The sequence below is a fragment of the Balaenoptera musculus genome, chromosome 2 (assembly GCF_009873245.2).
Source record: "Balaenoptera musculus isolate JJ_BM4_2016_0621 chromosome 2, mBalMus1.pri.v3, whole genome shotgun sequence".
Lineage (NCBI taxonomy): Eukaryota > Metazoa > Chordata > Mammalia > Artiodactyla > Balaenopteridae > Balaenoptera > Balaenoptera musculus.
This window is the reverse complement of record NC_045786.1, coordinates 150,696,922-150,714,711: the sequence shown is the minus strand read 5'-3', so window position 1 is coordinate 150,714,711 and position 17,790 is coordinate 150,696,922. Positions and strand designations below refer to the sequence as shown.

Here is a 17,790-nt window from a genome sequence, read left to right as displayed (position 1 = left end):
AAATGACTTATCTGTGCTAAATAATGAAATCTAGGCTCTGCTGGTAGACAGCAAATGAAATATGGTAATTAGATATAGACTTTGGGTTAGCACTCATTTTCCAGTTTATCTGTTGCCTCTCTAACCACCCCCTAAGCTTAGTGGTGTGAAACAACAGCCATCTTATTATGCTCACAGATTCTGCGGGTCAGGAATTCGGTCAGGGCACAGCAGGGATAGCTTGTCTTTGCTCCACGATGTCTGGGGCTTGAACTTGGAAGGCCCAGGCGGCTGGGGAAGACTCTGATGGCTGGGGGCTGGGGTCATCTGGAGGCTCCTTCACTTACACATCACCTGGGCTGGAGTGACTTGAAGGCTGGGCTCAGCGGAGGCTGTTGACCAGAGCACCTTCACGTGTCCTTTCCATGTGGCGTGGGCTCCTCACAGCGTGGTGACCAGGTATCCAGATAGGACCCTGCAGAGAGCACGCATTCCCAAAGAACCTGCTGAAACCCCATGGCCTTCTGTGATCTGTTGTTAACAAGCAAGTCACCAAGGCCAGCCCAGATTGCAGGGCATAGGGAATCAGACTCCACCGCAAATGGGAGTCAGGTCAAAGAATTTGTGGCCATTTTTAAAACTTGCCACTACCAGCCTTTAGATAATATATTTTAAAATGAGTCCCTAAAACTTTTAATTAGTGTGACAGACTTCTCCTGGTTACGTTGTTTCTCTCCCAGAATAGAGGATAATAAAAATCTAACCACTTCTCATAAAGCCTGCTACCTGATCCTATTTAAATTTGGCCTGATTTCTTTTAGATTGGAGTGGGTTAAGGCAATGCTTATTTTTATGACATCATTGAATGCATCTTTTCATTGTCCTTGAAGAAAAAAAGGTGGAACCAGTCAGTAGCCTTTTGACTATGCCTTAAGGTGACCTTTAAAATAGAGGTATCTGCAATTAATTATCTGAGTGTGATTTTATAATAGAAGTCACCTACCTTAAGAGAAACTTAATCTCATATGTTCAGAAGATTGAATTTCATTAATTCCACAAACATTGAGTATCTCGCTACATGATAGACCCTGTGAATCAGAATCCATAGGCAGTGGGCATCCAAGCAGATCATTTGAATGAGGTGTATACTTGGGGGTTACTGGGGCTGTAGAGGGTAGTGGGCTGTTGTATTAATCCCAGAGATTACTGTACCATAGAAAAATTGAAGTTTTATTAATCATTCACCAAATATTTGAGTGCCTGCAGTGTGTGGTAGGTGCTGATTCATCAAAGAATAAAATACCCCCAAATTCCTGCCTTGCGGGGTTTCTAATAAGGGAAATAAATTATACAGTTGCTAGAAAGTGGTAGGTACTCTGGGAAAAAGCAGAAAGGTAGGTGTTGAGGAGTTCTGGAGACGCAGTTTGTAATTCTAAATAGGGTGGTCATTGAGACGGTAAGATTTTATGGAGCACTTGAGAGAGATGGGAATTTAACCCTGAAAATCCAGGGCTAGAAGGCCCTGAGATGTAGGTGACTCCATGTTCAGCAATAGTAAGAAGGCCACTGTGGCAGGAGCATAATAGTATAGGTAGAGTGCCTGAGGGTGAGTGAGTGAGGTGAGGACAGCGGGGAGAGTCTTGTCCCTCAGGGGTGTTAGGTTGGTATGAAAACACAGACACACAGGTTCTCTTGCCTTGTCTAGTATCAAACTCAAATTCTTGAATAGTTTCTGTGGGCTTTTTAATATTGGCAGGCTTGTGGGCTGTTTCAGATAGGTTAAGAATTTTACTGGCCCTTCAGATTTCATGAAAAGTACAGAATATAATATACCCATGATTATATTTTGAAGAAATTTGCTAGAAAGAGTCAGATTTGCCTAAGACCTATACCAGTTTTTCTTTCAGTGAATTTCAGTAGCGCTGTGAGTTGGGAATGGGGGAAGGAAAGTGTAACCCATATATGAACAGGAGAGACTGTTACATGATAATGCTGATATTGCAAATGGAAGAACTCTTTCTTTACTTTGTGGCAAATATCTCACATATGATTTCTATTTAGGAATGAGAGGGGAAAAGATCATGTAATGTTAGGGCTTGGTCCTAGATTTAATGTTGGTTTAAGGGAATATTAGAAGTAAGAAGCTGGTTTTCTTGTCATGTCCTTACTATTATTCTCTGACTTTTGTTACCAGGCATACAAATATTAAGCACTATTTGAAAAAGCTCATTTTTGACGTAATATTTTCTCCTTTTTGTAAGACATAATAGTTTTATATATTGCATGTTTTTAATTTCTCTGTCGTGTAAACTTATTTCGCCATAAACAGTCCTTCCTGTGGGGCCACTCCATAAGCTTTTCTCGCCAAACAGGATGCCGATGCAATGGAATTCCCTTGCAGATGGCTAAAGACAGCGAAGAGTCACCGGGAACTTGATTTCCTTTTTTACTTATTTTTTCCTCCTGTTTCAGTTTCAAATAATTCAAAGAATTATAGGACTAGAGGCTTTAAATAAGCTACAATTAGCACGGCATTTATTTATTTATTTATTTTTATACAACTGGTTCTTTTTCGTTATCTCTTTTATACATATTAGTATATATATGTCAATCCCAAACTCCCAATTCATCCACCCACCCCATCACCCCCCCCCCACACACTTCCCCCCTTGGTGTCCATACGTTTGTTCTCTACATCTGTGTCTCTATTTCTGCCTTGCAAACCGGTTCATCTGTACCATTTTTCTAGATTCCACATATATGTGTTAATATACGATGTTTGTTTTTTCTCTTTCTAACTTACTTCACTCTGTATGACAGTCTCTAAGTCCATCCATGTCCCTACAAATGACCCAATTTTGTTCCTTTTTATGGCTGAGTAATATTCCATTGTATATATGTACCACATCTTCTTCATCCATTCTTCTGTCGATGGGCATTTAAGTTGCTTCCATGACCTGGCTATTGTAAATAGTGCTGCAATGAACAGTGGGGTGTGTGTGTCTTTTTGAATTATGGTTTTCTCTGGGTATATGCCCAGTAGTGGGATTGCTGGATCATATGGTAATTCTATTTTTCGTTTTTTAAGGAACCTCCATGCTGTTCTCCATAGTGGCTGTATCAATTTACATTCCCACCAATAGTGCAAGGGGGTTCCCTTTTCTCCACATCCTCCCCAGCATTTGTTGTTTGTAGATTTTCTGATGATGCCCATGCTAACTGGTGTGAGGTGATACCTCATTGTAGTTTTGATTTGCATTTCTCTAATAATTAGTGACGTTGAGAGGCTTTTCATGTGCTTCTTGGCCATCTGTATGTCTTCTTTGGAGAAATGTCTATTTAGGTCTTCTGCCCATTTTTGGATTGGGTTTTTTGTTTTTTTAATATTGAGCTGCATGAGCTGTTTATATATTTTGGAGATTAATCCTTTGTTGATTCGTTTGCAAATATTTTCTCCCATTCTGAGGGTTGTCTTTTTGTCTTGTTTGTAGTTTCCTTTGCTTTGCAAAAGCTTTTAAGTCTCATTAGGTCCCATTTGTTTATTTTTGTTTTTATTTCCATTACTCCAGGAGGTGGATCAAAAAAGATCTTGCTGTGATTTATGTCAAAGAGTGTTCTTCCTATGTTTTCCTCTAAGAGTTTTATAGTGTCCAGTCTTACATTTAGGTCTCTAGTCCATTTTGAGTTTATTTTTGTGTATGGTGTTAGGGAGTGTTCTAATTTCATTCTTTTACATGTAGCTGTCCAGTTTTCCCAGCACCACTTATTGAAGAGACTGTCTTTTCTCCATTGTATATCCTTGCCTCCTTTGTCATAGATTAGTTGACCATAGGTGCATGGGTTTATCTCTGGGCTTTCTATCCTGTTCCATTGATCTATATTTCTGTTTTTGTGTTAGTACCATACTGTCTTGATTACTGTAGCTTTGTAGTATAACCTGAAGTCAGGGAATCTGATTCCTCCAGCTCCGTTTTTTTCCCTCAAGACTGCTTTGGCTATTTGGGGTCTTTTGTGTCCATACAGATTTTAAGATTTTTTGTTCTAGATCTGTAAAAAATGCCATTGGTAATTTGATAGGGATTGCACTGAATCTGTAGATTGCTTTGGGTAGTATAGTCATTTTCACAATATTGATTCTTCCAATCCAAGAACATGGTATATCTCTCCATCTGTTTGTGTCGTCTTTGATTTCCTTCATCAGTGTCTTATAGTTTTCTGAGTACAGGTCTTTTACCTCCTTAGGTAGGTTTATTCCTAGGTATTTTATTCTTTTTGTTGCAATGGTGAATGGGATTGTTTCCTTAATTTCTCTTTATGATCTTTCGTTGTTAGTGTATAGGAATACAAGGGATTTCTGTGCATTAATTTTGTATCCTGCAACTTTACCAAATTCATTGATTAGCTCTAGTAGTTTACTGGTGGCATCTTTAGGATTCTCTGTGTATAGAGAATGTATATTGAGCTCTGTACAGTGACAGTTTTACTTCTTTTCCAATTTGTATTCCTTTTATTTCTTGTTCTTCTCTGATTGCCATGACTAGGACTTCCAAAACTATGTCGAATAATAGTGGCGAGAGTGGGCATCCTTGTCTTGTTCCTGATCTTAGAGGAAATGCTTTCAGTTTTTCACCATCGAGAATGATGTTTGCTCTGGGTTTGTCATATATGGCCTTTATTATGTTGAGGTAGGTTCCCTCTATGCCCACTTTCTGGAGAGTTTTTATCATCAATCGTGTTGAATTTTGTCAAAAGCTTTTTCTGCATCTATAGAGATGATCTTATGGTTTTTCTCCTTCAATTTGTTAATATGGTTTATCACACTGTTTGACTTGCGTATACTGAAGAATCCTTGCATTCCTGAGATAAACCCCACTTGATCATGGTGTATGATCATTTTAATGTGCTGTTGGATTCTGTTTGCTAGTATTTTGTTGAGGACTTTTGCATCTATGTTCATCAGTGGTATTTTCCTGTAATTTCCTTTTTTTGTAGTATCTCTGTCTGATTTTGGAATCAGGGTGATGGTGGCCCCATAGAATGAGTTTTGGAGTGTTCCTTCCTCCACAATTTTTTGGAAGAGTTTGAGAAGGATGGGTGTTAGCTCTTCTCTAAATGTTTGATAGAATTCACCTGTGAAGCCATCTGGTCCTGGACTTTTGTTTGTTGGAAGATTTTTAATCACAGTTTTAATTTCATTACTTGTGATTGGTCTGTTCATATTTTCTGTTTCTTCCTGGTTCAGTCTTGGAAGGTTATACCTTTCTAAGAATTTGTCCATTTCTTCCAGGTTGTCCATTTTATTGACACAGAGTTGCTTGTAGTAGTCTCTTAATGATGCTTTCTGTTTCTGCAGTGTCCGTTGTAACTTCTCCTTTTTCATTTCTAATTTTATTGATTTGAGTCCTCTCCCTCTTTTTCTTGATGAGTCTGGCTAAAGGTTTATCTGTTTTGTTTATCTTCTCAGCCAGCTTTTAGATTTATTGATCTTTGTTTCTATTTCATTTATTTCTGCTCTGATCTTTATGATTTCTTTCCCTCTACTAACTGGGTTTTGTTTGTTCTTCTTTCTCTAGTTCTTCTAGGTGTAAGGTTAGATTGTTTGTCTGAGATTTTTCTTGTTTCTTGAGGTAGGATTGTATTGCTATAAACTTCCCTCTTAGAACTGCTTTTGCTGCATCCCTTAGGTTTTGGATCATTGTGTTTTCATTGTCATTTGTCTCTAGGTATTTTTTGATTTCCTCTTTGATTTCTTCAGTGATCTCTTGGTTATTTAATAATGTATTGTTTAGCCTCCATGTGTTTGTATTTTTTACATTTTTTTCCCTGTAATTAATTTCTAACCTCATAGCATTGTCAGAAAAGATGCTTGATATGATTTCAATTTTCTTAAATTTACCGAGGCTTGATTTGTGACCCAGGATGTGATCTATCCTGGAGAATGTTCCGTGTGCACTTGAGAAGAAAGAGTAATCTGCTGTTTTTGGATGGAATGTCCTATTAATGTCAATTAAATCTATCTGCTCTATTGTGTTATTTAAAGCTTGTGTTTCCTTATTAACTTTCTGCCTGGATGACCTGTCCATTGGTGTAAGTGAGGTGTTAAAGTCCTCCACTGTTATTGTGTTACTGTCGATTTCCTCTTATAGCTGTTAGCATTTGCCTTATGTATTGAGGTGCTTCTGTGTTGGGTGCATACATATTTATAATTGTAATATCTTCTTCTTGGATTGATCCCTTGATCATTATATAGTGTCCTTCCTTGTCTTTTGTAACAGTCTTTATTTTAAAGTCTATTTTATCTGATACGAGTATTGCTACTCCAGCTTCTTTTGATTTCCATTTGCATCCCCTCACTTTCAGTCTGTATGTGTCCCTAGGTCTGAAGTGGGTCTCTTGTAGACAGCATACATATGGGTCTTGTTTTTGTATCCATTCAGCAAGCCTGTGTCTTTTGGTTGGAGCATTTAATCCATTCACGTTTAAGGTAATTATCGACATGTGTGTTCCTATTACCATTTTCTTAATTGTTATGGGTTTGTTTTTGTAGGTCCTTTTCTTCTCTTGTGTTTTCCACTTAGAGAAATTCCTTTAGCATTTGTTGTAGAGCTCGTTTGGTGGTGCTGAATTCTCTTAGCTTTTGCTTGTCTGTAAAGCTTTTGATTTCTCTGTTGAATCTGAATGAGATACTTGCCGGGTAGAGTAATCTTGGTTGTAGGTTCTTCCCTTTCATCACTTTAAGTATGATCATGTCACTCCCTTCTGGCTTCTAGATTTTCTGCTGAGAAATCAGCTGTTAACATTATGGGAGTTTCCATGTATGTTATTTGTCGTTTTATCCTTGTTGCTTTCAGTAATTTTTCTTTGTCTTTAATTTTTGTCAAGTTGATTACTGTGTGTCTCAGTGTGTTTCTCCTTGGGTTTATCCTGCCTGGGACTCTCTGTGCTTCCTGGACTTCGGTGGCTATTTCCTTTCCCATGTTAGGGAAGTTTTCGACTATAATCTCTTCAAATATTTTCTTGGGTCCTTTCTCTCTCTCTTCTCCTCCTGGAACCCTATAATGCGAATGCTGTTGCGTTTAATGTTGTCCCAGAGGTCTCTTAGGCTGTCTTCATTTCTTTTCATTCTTTTTTCTTTATGCTGTTCCGCAGCAGTGAATTCCACCATTCTGTCTTCGAGGTCACTTATCTGTTCTTCTGCCTCAGTTATTCTGCTGTTGATTCCTTCTAGTGTAGTTTTCATTTCAGTTATTGTATTGTCCATCTCTGTTTGTTTGTTCTTTAATTCTTCTAGGTTTTGTTAAACATTTCTTGCATCTTCTCAATCTTTGCCTCCATTCTTTTTCTGAGGTCCTGGATCATCTTCACTATCATTATTCTGAATTCTTTTTCTGGAAGGTTGCCTATCTCCACTTCATTTAGTTGTTTTTCTGGGGTTTTATCTTGTTCCTTCATCTGGTGCATAGTCCTCTGCCTTTTCATTTTGTCTGTCTTTCTGTGAATGTGGTTTTCATTCCATGGGCTGCAGAATTGTAGTTCTTGCTTCTGCTGTCTGCCCTCTGGTGGATGAGGCTATCTAAGAGGCTTGTGCAAGCTTCCTGATGGGAGGGACTGGTGGTGGGTAGAGCTGGGTGTTGCTCTGGTGGGCCGAGCTCAGTAAAACTTTAATCTGCTTGTCTGTTGACGGGTGGGGTTGCGTTCCCTCCCTGTTGGTTGTTTGGCCTGAGGCGACCCAGCACTGGAGCCTACCTGAGCTCAGTAAAACTTTAATCTGCTTGTCTGTTGATGGGTGGGGCTGCGTTCCCTCCCTGTTGGTTGTTTGGCCTGAGGCAACCCAGCACTGGAGCCTACCCGGCTCTTTTGTGGGACTGATGGCGGACTCTAGGAGGGCTCACGCCAAGGAGTACTTCCCAGAACTTCTGATGCCAGTGTCCTTGTCCCCGTGGTGAGCCACAGCCACCCCCCGCCTCTGCAGGAGACCCTCCAACACTAGCAGGTAGGTCTGGTTCAGTCTCCTATGGGGTCACTGCTCCTTCCCCTGGGTCCTGATGCACACACTACTTTCTGTGTGCCCTCCAAGAGTGTAGTCTGACGTGCTGCAGTCAGATCCCTCTAGTCTTCAAAATCTGATTCTCTAGGAATTCCTCCTCCTGTTGCCGGACCACCAGGTTGGGAAGCCTGACGTGGGGCAGAACCTTCACTCCAGTGGGTGGACTTCTGTGGTGTAAGTGTTCTCCAGTTTGTGAGTCACCAACCCAGTGGTTATAGGATTTGATTTTATTGTGATTGCACCCCTCCTTCCGTCTCATTGTGGCTTCTCCTTTGTCTTTGGATGTGGGGTATCTTTTTTGGTGAGTTCTAGTGTCTTCCTGTCAACGATTGTTTAGCAGTTAGTTGTGATTCCTGTGCTCTCGCAAGAGGGAGTGAGCACACGTCCTTCTACTCCGCCATCTTGAACAGCACAGCATTTTTTGGTTTGTTTTTTCCCTGGGCCACTTGCACTACCATCTATGGGTTCTAATCTCCTTACCACACCCTTACCCCTTTGAGACTCAGATTCACTTTTCTGAACATACTGTGTTTGAAAGGTGTGTGTGTGTGTGTCTGTGTCTGTGTGTGTGTGTGTGGGTGTATGTTTTAAGATCATGAATTTATATATCTTCTCTAAGCTACTCTGTTATTGGAGCTGTTAGCATTTTATATATGATCATAAATTTGAGGCAGAATTTCATTTTTGAGACTGATTTAGGATCTTAAGGAGCTCATATATTACCTCTACAAAAGTATTTATTTTCTTCTTTCTTGGCCCAATATGAACCCTTGTTGATATGTAGTGCATGTCTCTTGTTGCTGTATAATGATCATCTTTCCTATGTCTTTTATTTTTAAATGTATATATTATTTCATTTTTTGAAACTTCCTGCAACTTCTGGAAACAAATGGACATTGTAGGGAAAAACAGGAGCATTCTAATCTTCCTTGGTGTTCTTCCTTTTCCTTATTGGCTTTAAGGAACTGGAGGCTGGGGAAGAGAACTAAAAATTATGAAAAACAGGTCACAGTAATTTAAAATGTTTGTCCCTAAATTCTGTGAAGTAGACCTGTAGTCATATGGCAGAGTTGATGTTTCTCATCATAATTTTTTTTAAATATTTATTTTATTTACTTATTTATTTATATTTTTGGCTGTGTCCGGTCTTAGTTGTGGCATGCAGGATCTTTCATTGCGGCACATGGGCTCTTCATTGCGGCACGAGGGCTTCTCTCTAGTTGTGGCACGTGGGCTTCAGAGTGCATGGGCTGTGTAGTTTGTGCCGTGCACGCTCCCTAGTTGTGGCATGTGGGCTTAGTTGCCCTGAGGCATGCGGGATCTTAGTTCCCCAACCAGGGATCGAACCCACATCCCCAGCTTTGGAAGGCGGATTCTTTACCACTGGACCACCAGGGAAGTCCCCTCATCATAATGTTTTTAAATCTTTTTCTTATTTGTAAAACAATCACAAACTTACATAAAAGTTGGAAGTACAGCACAAAAAAAACTTTTTTCCTGAACCAATTGAGTTAGTTGCTGATCTGAAGCCCCATCATCCCAAATGCTTTAGTGTGTGTGCTTCCTACAAAGGCATTTTCTTACATAACCATAATACAACCGACCACAGCAAGAAATTTACACTAATATGTTATTTAATTAAGTAATATGAACATGTTATTAATTATTTCAGTAACTAATAATGATACATTATTACTGTCTGTTCCTCAGACCAGCATCCTGAGGCTGTGGATGTGGTTTAGAGTCACCTTTTGTACTTAGTTGTCACGTCTCTTTACTCTTCTTCAGTCACAGTTCCTCAGTCTTTCTTTGACTTCCATGACGTTGACACTTTTAACAATTATAGGCCAGTTATTATACAGAATATCCCTCAATTTGTGTTCCTCTAGTGTTTCCTCATGATTAAGATTCAGCCTACGTATCTTTAACAGGAACAGCACAGAAGTTATGCTGCTTTTTCTCATTGTATCCTCTCTTCATCTTCTCAACTAAATATGTAACTGTCTTCAGGTTATGTAGGCCTGAAATCGTAGCCATGTTTCCCCATGTCTAAGTCAAAATCTGTTGATTCTGCCTGTCACTTCTGCTTATTCCCACTGCCATGTGACTATTTCAGACCCTGACTCCCTGTTCCTTAAACAATTGCACCACCCATAACTGCCTTCTCCTTGCTTCAGTCTTTCCTGTACCACTTATTAATCTTCCTAACATACAGCTTCTGTTGTTGTCTGCCTAAAGATGCCGAAATAGAGAATAACAGTCTTTAGTAACTCCTAGTTGCCTACAGAATAAAGTTCAATTCTTTATATGATGTTTGAGATCCTCTATAGTTTGATTTTAGCTTAACCATCCTTTCCTGTACCCTCATTTAAACCAATTTGGTGCCTCTTGACAGAATGCTCATCCTCCTGTCACTGAAATTCTGTTCATTCTTCACAACAAACTGAAATGCTGTCTTTTATGACACCTTTGTGCTGATTCATTTTTTCCTTCCAAAAGCCATGTTTCACAACTTTATATCTCACATTTATAATTTTGTCTCACAGAGCCAGTGCTTAATGTTTGAACACAATGTTTTCTTCAAAGTGTGTAAGTCAATCAATAGACTTATATGATAGATGTTACAATTGTTGTCCCAGTCATAAAATACTAAACATATAATGAAATCTCTAAGCCTTTCCATTGCAATTTTTAAATGTAAATAAGATTTTTTTTAATTTAAAAAATTTTTAATTTTTTAAACAATTTTTAAAGGTTACTTTCCATTTACAGTTATTACTAAATGTTGGCTATATTCCCTGTGTTGTACACTACATTCTTGAGCCTATCTTACACCCAGTAGTTTGTGCCTCCCACCCCTCACCCCTCTATTGCCCCCCCTTCATTATAATTTTGACTGTCTATCTCAAGTATTTTATGTTACTGAATTTTGATTTTTTTCTCTTTAACATGTAGCTAATTGACTAATAATAGCATAATTCCAATGAGTATATGAAGTTTATTATTGCCACATTCAGCATGTCTAATAATTTTTGGTTTTGTCCTGAATGAATTAAGTTTCTGAGTCCTGTGTATCTTATTAGTATTCATACTTTATTTTTTCTCTTCAGAGTCAGTAGATACCGTCTTAAGTTTATAAACAACACATTTTGAAATACGAAATAGTCTTTAGGGAACTCCTTGGCAGTCCAGTGGTTAGGACTCGGTGCTTTCACTTCTGTGGGTTCGGTCCCTGGTTGGGGAACTAAGGTTCTGCAAGCCACGCAGCGCAGCCAAAAATAAGAAAAAAGAAAGAAATAGTCTTTAAATTTATAAAGATAACTAGCCACTAGAAGAATTTTAAAATAGTAATATTACAAAAAGTGGTGGTGATTAGTGGAGGAAACATGGAAAGTAGGAGTACAGATGCCTTATCTAAGCACCATCCAAGGTTGACGAAAGAGGCAGCAGAGGTGTAAGTTTATTATTCAGCATTTTGGTACTAGCCACGAAGAGAGCCAGAAACAGAGCCTGGAGCTTCTTGCTGGGAGTGGGAATGGAGGTGGCTGGATGGAGGAGGGAAACTTCTATTTTTTTTTTTTTTTAATAATTTTCTGTACTATTAGAATTTTATTTTACCAGATTGAATATGTTACTTTTATATTTAAAACTTTTTGTTTTAGACTCCAGAGTACATTAATAACTTATATGAAAGTAAATCCTGCCTAAGATAAGTTTGAAAGTAAGGCTTAAACATACACACGAATAGTCTGTGGTTGATTATTGATAAATGTTTTCATCTTTTTTGTGGGAAGACGTGTTATTCTTTGGTGATAAGAGTGTAGAGCCTTCAGAAAAGCTGCAGCATGCAGGGGAAGTTGAGATCCTTTCCCTACCCTACTTTGTAAGCACTCCTTTCTTCTTTCTCCCAATCTTTTCCACATTTCCCCTCCAATTCCTATCCTTTTCTCAAAGAAGAGAGGGCCATGTGACTAGAGTGATGGGTAGATAATGAGAGCTGTCTTACCTAGAAACCACCTAAGAGCTGTCTTACCTAAGATAACAGTGGTTAGGAATTGTGTTTGTACCTTGAGTAGATATACTGAGTTAGAACAGGCTGGTGAGTAGAAAAAAATGAGACCTAGGAAATTCTGACAAATTACACGAGACATTTGAAATTCTAGATTTTACTTCACATGTCACTAATCCACGTACAGTAATAGAAATTTAGCTGTAAGATCTATTTATGAATCAAGGCAAAATGTCTGACCAAAGGAACTAAAATTGCGCTTTTCCATTTTCCAGAGTTGTGCTTTGATGTATTTTATTTCTGTCCAAAGGTGTAGTTAATAACAAGCACAGCACCTAACTTAATGTCTGAAATCTAGTAGCCTTTTGATAAATTTGGTGAATGAATGAACACACACATGATCGAGAAATATTAGAAAATGGATGGGTTCTTAAAGTACGTTGCTTGTATACTTGAATGTTAAGCCAGAATGGCCAAATTGTGGAACAGAATAAACTAGATAGGTACATTTTACTAGATAAATTTTAATATGATGACAGAAATAACTTTCTTTGTAGAAAACTGCACTTTTTGTACTTATTAGTATTGATTGAAGGGAACTGAGAGCTCATTCAGGTGGCTGTTGGCATAGGAGGAAGAAAAAGAATACCTTGGGCAGATCGAGGTTTAATTAAAATTCGGTTTGGCTCATTTGAATTAATTCCTATAATAGACTTGTTAATGAGGTGTTAAATGATCACCTTGAGAATCCCAGGAACTGTCAAAAGCTAATTAGAACTGAGAAGCTTTTTTTTTTTTTTAATTTCTATTCAAATTCTCTGCCCATCCTTTTTTTTTTTTTTTTTTTTTTTTAAAGTATTCCAGGATCCCCATGCTGAGGGGGCAGAACTGTTAAAGAAAACAGTCTTGAGAGAGGGTTGCGGTGGGAGTGGTCATAAAGAGAATTTCCTGCTTCTGGAGAGGGGGTGCTGACATCCACTTGTTACCTTTGGCAGGCGGGCTTTTCATTTGGTTGAACCTGGGTACCCTTCTTTCCAATCCCTATGCTTTCTGAGCCTAGGAATATTTGGGTTCCACTTTTTTCTTTATTATTATGTATCTGCTTTTATGTAATTTGTTTATTTCACTATTAGAGATTCATCTAAGTAAAAATCAAGTTTTCTAGTGAACACAGTTTAATTCTTAGCCACAGTACAGTTTAACAGTATATCTAATGCTGGAAAGTAGATTAGATCCCTCCTTTCTTGTAACTTAGTGCCTAGAACACTGTTGAGAAATATTTAATTCTTCATTTATCAAACATTTCTCAAGCACTTGCTCTGTATCTTGTGGTGGGTATGCTGTTGAGGGGTACAGAGTTGAACAGTACATGATCCTTGCCTTTGAAAATGCTTATAGTCTAGTGGTAGGGGTAAGATTCCAGAAAGGACTGGTTTCAGAGCCACAAATAAATTCTTCTTTTGTTCAGCTTCCCCTTTTCTTGGTTTTCCTCCTTCCTTCTCCTCCTCCCTCACCCCCACCCCCAAAAACCCCCTTAAACTTCCTTAAATCCAGCTAATTATTTGAAGCAAATTGAGATCTTATTGATTTTATGTTTCTTACTAATTTTTCTATCTAAATGGATTTTTCCTATGGAATATATATCACTTTAGTAAATTACCAGCAATCAAAGAAAAAGATTTTCTTTCTGTAAAGTAGCCTCTTTATTATCTAGCAAAAAGGGCTTCTTAACGAGTGGCTTAAGCCTTCTGCAATCAGCAAGCAGTATAACCACTTTACAGGTAGAGAAAATTGAGCTCACACACAAGATAAGTTTTCTCAATATTTTGTCTTCAAGTAGAATGTAGCTTTCCTGAACTCCATCCACTTCATAATCTATTTTTAATTTTCTGATTTCTTGTCTGCGAATTTTCAGAAAAACAGCTAAGTTTAGTTGTGAGTAATCACCCCTACAAATGAAAGCCTACCTCTTTCCTCTCCATGGATCAGTAACCCCTTTAACCTCCCTCTCCCCTTGAGAAATCTATCCTGAATACTCAAGAGCTTTTGTAGCACGGTCTATCTATTTCTTCTTCCAAGTCCAAGTGCTAATAAAAATTTCTTGCCACAAGAGTGGTCTCTCCTTTTGCATCTTGTTTCAGAGTTTGTTTTAAGCTGGCTGTTAAGATGCCCACAGGCAGCAGGCTGGAAGCTAACCTTTGAACAAATGTAGACTTGTTCATTTAGTAGAATGTTGTTATTAATGCATAACATAAATAAGGAGTTTGAGGATGTTCCCCTTGGACAGGAAAGGAGCCCCGAAGTCGATGTCCCTCATATTGCAGAAGATGTGGTAAGATGATATAAGGGAACTAAACTCTTAATTAAACTACTGTGAATCGTATTATTGTTATTTTTTTAAGATTGAAGTGGGTGAACTACCTTAGTTTTATTTCATAATAAAATTAATTTTAAAGATTTTTTTCCATGATTTGATTTGTTCAGTTACTGTTTGGCTGAGATGAATGGCCATTTCTTCTCATCACTTATAATTTGTCAGCTTTATAGCCCAGTCTCTGTTTTGTTTGTTGAAGAGGAATAACTTTCTCAGTCTTTTTTTTTAATATTTATTTTATTTATTTATTTGGTTGTGCCGGGTCTTAGTTGCAGCAGGCGGGCTCCTTAGTTGCGGCTCATGGGCTCCTTAGTTGTGGCATGCGAACTGTTAGTTGTGGCATGCATGTGGGATCTAGTTCCCTGACCAGGGATCGAACCCGGGCTCCAGGCATTGGGAGCACAGAGTCTTAACCACTGCGCCACCAGGGAAGTCCCTTTCTCAATATTAACACAGTTGGAATTGCTTTTTTCCCCCCAAATTATTTTTTTATTTTTTTATTTTTTCTTTTATTTAATTTTGGCTGCACTGTGCAGCATGTGGGGTCTTAGTTCCCCGACCAGGGATTGAACCTGTGACCCCTGCGGTGGAAGCACAGGGTCTTGACCTCTAGACTGTCAGGGAAGTCCCTCCCCCAGAATTATTTTTGAGGGCTTTATCTAGGAGACTTGATCCTAGATTTTCATCAACTTTATTGCAGTTTATTGCCACAGGGATACTTAATATGTATAAATAAGTGACAAGATAGATGGACTCTTCTCAGTTAAGAACCAGATAGCCTCCTTAAGGCTCTCCTTAAGATTTGAGAGCTTTTTGAAGAGCAATTGATTTTTTTTTTTTAATTGTCACCTGTGGTTTAGAAAAAATAAATTATCTAAATACTTGTATCTGCCTGCTATCTATGTTGACAGTGGAATGAGTTTCAGAAGGATCTCATTAAGGTGTACTCTTTTAAGCCCCTGTTCTCAAACTTTGTCCATGGACCACCTGCATCAAAGTTACTTTTAGTATGGTGGTTCCTAACCTTGCTCACACACAGGAAAGCTTAAAAATTAGTAATAATGCCAGTGTCACGCCCCTTTGCAGACCCATGACTATCTGGGGGTGAGGCTCCTGCAGGATGTTATTTAAAAGCACCCCAGATGATTCTAATGTGCAGCCAGGGTTGAGCACCACAGTTCAGAGCTTGTTAAAAATGAGGATTCCAGTCTGTTCCACCAGACCATGAGTCTTGGTGAACAAGGCCTTAGACTCTGCATTTTAAAGAAAATCTCAATTAATAATGCAAACTAACCTTTAAGAGATTTGAGGATTCTCTCTGTCTCTTTTTTTTCTTGAGCTCGTTTACATCATTGAGAACCAAAAGCAACTCTACTGATTGGTGGTAATTGGGGAAAAGAAAGGAAATTGGAAGACAAGATATTTGATCTGTTTCTTTTAGAAGAAAAATAAGGGAAATATTGGCTTGTGGAACAGGAGTTTGGTGGTGATGTTAAGTTGTCAATTTTCATTGTTTTTGGAAATTAAATGCATTAATGCTTCCTTCTAAAGAGCTGATGATCCTTGCTGAATGAATCAGTGGCATAGGTGAAGTTAGAACAAATTAGGGGAGGGAAAAGAGACAACTAAGGATTCAGAGACCTATGTTCAGGCCTCTTAAGGCTGGTTGGAATTATTTTGTTTTACTTTTTTTTAATGCTACTTGTATTTTTTATAGCCTATTAATTCAGATTCTCAAATTTTGTACATAACCTACAAAAGGCCTTGCTCACTATATACTCTTTTTTCTAAATGTTCAATAATACTAATCAGTTTTGTGAAATTCTTACTTAGTGCCTTGCCTCCTGCCTCTGAAACTAGTTTAATTCCAAGCCTCGCCTTCACCAGTGATTGCTGTATTTGCTAACCCTCTTCATCTGTCCATGGGTGCTTGACCACAGTACGCATATTTCGTCATCCCTTCATTTCTGTCTGAAAGTAGCTTGTGATATGTTCCAGTACCAAAGGAGGACAGTAGGACAGTCTTTGGACAAATTAAGCCTTTCTGTCCTAATTGTGAGCTGGCACCCTTTAAAACTCAGTTCCTTAATATTTCAGAGGCGCTTGGCCTCTTTTCTTCCTCTTGTTTAGGGCCCTGTTTCTGGCTGTGCGTTAGCAACCATTTTTTAAAATTCTTGATTATATTGAATCAACAACTTAAAGCCTTGGCCCCTGCTGCTTGTTGCACATCCTGTGGCAGTCCTCAGGAAATCCTAGTTTTGGGCATTAAAACAAATTAAAGGATTAAACTACTACTAAGGAGAGGGTGATAAACAAGTGCTTGTGAAAGGAATTCACTGCAGTGCTTGGTGTTAACGAGTTGCTCTAGTTGCTGAGGAGAGAAATAGCAGTAGTAATAATGGGAGAGTAGATTCAAATACTTGTATGCATTCTTGTAGGGAGATAAAGAACCAAAGGGCTGCTTTAGAACAGTATCCCTAGGGTAGGGAGGGGCAGGCTGTCTGCTTTGATGTTCATTAACTTGACAATCGCCCAAGCTGAGCACTTTGATATTTGTCGACAGTCTAGCAAAACAGGGGCTGGTCTAGAAGATGGTAAACCTAGTTCCCACTCATTTTGCTTCAGTGTTCCAAAGTTACTGAACTCTTGCTTCCTGAAAGTCCCTTATAAATATCCCTTTTACAAGACTGTTCACTGGAGCAGAAAGGTACATTTATTTTCCCATTCCCTGGAACTCTTAAGAGCGTAACGGGAAGATTTTCTAGTGCCATTTAATTGGGACTTAAGTGTTATTAAAGTCAGTCTGCCCTGTCTTTTAGCTAATATTTCTTTTACTTTTGTTTTAGGTAACATTTTAATTTTTATTTTATTTATTTAATAAATTTATTTATTTATTTATTTTTATTTTTGGCTGCATTGGGTCTTCGTTGCTGCGCGCGGGCTTTCTCTAGTTGTGGCGAGCGGGGGCTAGTCTTTGTTGCAGTGCGCGGACTTCTCATTGCGGTGGCCTCTCTTGTTGCGGAGCATGGGCTCTAGGTATTATGCGGGCTTCAGTAGTTGTGGCACGTGGGCTCAGTAGTTGTGGTTTGCAGGCTCTAGAGCGCAGGCTCGGTAGTTGTGGCACACGGGCTTAGTTGCTCCGTGGTATGTGGGATCTTCCTGGACCAGGGCTCAAACCCGTGTCCCTTGCATTGGCAGGTGGATTCTTAACCCCTGTGCCACCAGGGAAGTCCCAAGGTAACACTTTTAAATATGATACTTTATCCTTCTTTGTCTGAGATCATGTGAAAAACATGAACAGATAAATTCAAGTTCCAGCATAGTGTGGTTTTAAAAATAGCTTCACTGATGTTTTTCTTTACATCCTAAGCTCTATTCTCT

The 17,790-nt window shown here is 38.7% G+C and overlaps 1 protein-coding gene across 2 annotated transcripts in view; it reads left to right on the top strand.

Annotated features, from left to right (window-relative positions):
- The window catches only part of SPTLC2 (serine palmitoyltransferase long chain base subunit 2), a 116,387-nt gene that overhangs the window by 50,728 nt on the left and 47,869 nt on the right, over positions 1-17,790 (top strand). The window lies entirely within an intron of this gene.